Source organism: Dasypus novemcinctus, unplaced genomic scaffold, assembly GCF_030445035.2.
Source record: "Dasypus novemcinctus isolate mDasNov1 unplaced genomic scaffold, mDasNov1.1.hap2 scaffold_270, whole genome shotgun sequence".
NCBI lineage: Eukaryota > Metazoa > Chordata > Mammalia > Cingulata > Dasypodidae > Dasypus > Dasypus novemcinctus.
The window spans coordinates 62,402-63,788 of record NW_026688235.1 but is presented as its reverse complement, the minus strand read 5'-3'; the positions used below and the strand labels follow the sequence as shown (position 1 = coordinate 63,788).

At 42.2% G+C, this 1,387-nt stretch overlaps 1 non-coding gene across 1 annotated transcript; it reads right to left on the bottom strand.

Annotated features, from left to right (window-relative positions):
* Positions 1-470: 470 nt before the first annotated feature.
* Positions 471-577, bottom strand: LOC131277667 (U6 spliceosomal RNA). The gene has a single exon (XR_009184802.1). It is a non-coding gene; the product is annotated as a U6 spliceosomal RNA (small nuclear RNA).
* Between the last annotated feature and the right edge of the window lie 810 nt (positions 578-1,387).

Below are 1,387 nucleotides of genomic sequence, written 5' to 3'. Positions count from 1 at the left end.
GGAACTGAAAACATTATAGATTATAAATGCCCACGTTTTGGGAAACGGACTTTGGCCCAGTGGTTAGGGCGTCCGTCTACCACATGGGAGGTCCGCGGTTCAAACCCCGGGCCTCCTTGACCCGTGTGGAGCTGGCCCATGCGCAGTGCTGATGCGCGCAAGGAGTGCCGTGCTACACAGGGGTTGTCCCCCGCATAGGGGAGCCCCACGCGCAAGGAGTGCACCCATAGGGAGAGCCGCCCAGCGCGAAGGAGGGAGCAGCCTGCCGAGGAATGGCGCCGCCCACACTTCCCGTGCCACTGACGACAACAGAAGTGGACAGAGAAACAAGACCAGAGAAACAAGACGCAGCAAAAAGACACAGAAAACAGACAACCGGGGGATTAAATAAAATAAAAATAAATCTTTAAAAAAATAAAATAAAAATAAATGCCCACGTTTTACTTGCATGGCCATCATGGCAGGAGAAAAAAAATATGAAATGCTTTATGAATTTGCATGTCATCCTTGCACAGGGGAAATGCTAATCTTCTCTGTATCATTTGAATTTTAGTATATGTGCTGCTGAAGTGAGCACTGGATTGTAATTTTTTGTTGATGTCTTGGCATCTGGTTTACTGGAGTATTTATTCTGGGTGCAGTTTCTCTCTTTAGTTTAGGACTTTCTTGTCCTTTCTCCCAGCTCACCACATGGGCCAGGAGGCCCTGGGTTTGAACCTTGGACTTCCCATATGGTAGGCGGACGCTCTTATCAGTTGAGCCACTTCTGCCTCCCGGAGACTACTGTATATTCTTTCAGTTGTTGTTTGGTATTTGGTGTTGATTTTTCAGTTTTAGGCATTATCAGTTGACTTCCACTTCTGAGCATGAGAATTTAACTCTCTTCCTCCTCCTTTCCCCTTAGCCACACACTTCCCCTTTGTGCGTCCGTTACCTCATTCTATTACTATAGCTATTTGGTAATTTTATTTAGATAAATATTCATTGCTTACCTTATTAAAGCCATATATATATACAATTCATAGCTGAAGTTATTTAGTACAAAATGATAACTTTTGTAGCACAAATTTTTGTTTTCCCTAATGTTAGTAATTGTGGTTTTGTTTTGTTTGTTTACTTAATATTCTAAGTATTTATCACTAATTCAACTCTAAAGTCTGTCACTTGCCCAGGTCTCCTCTTAAGACTATCAGATGGTTTCAGTTTTTTCTAACGATTTCAAACTGGTTACTCTGTACCTGGTCCACAGTTAATATCCTGGGAACTCTCTTCACCCTTATCTTGGGGATTCTTCTGTATTACTTTTTTTTGTCACCTGTATTCCGTATCTTTTGCTTTCTGAATTTTCTCTCTTATTTTGGTATACAACTTCCTCCAGGAACTTTTT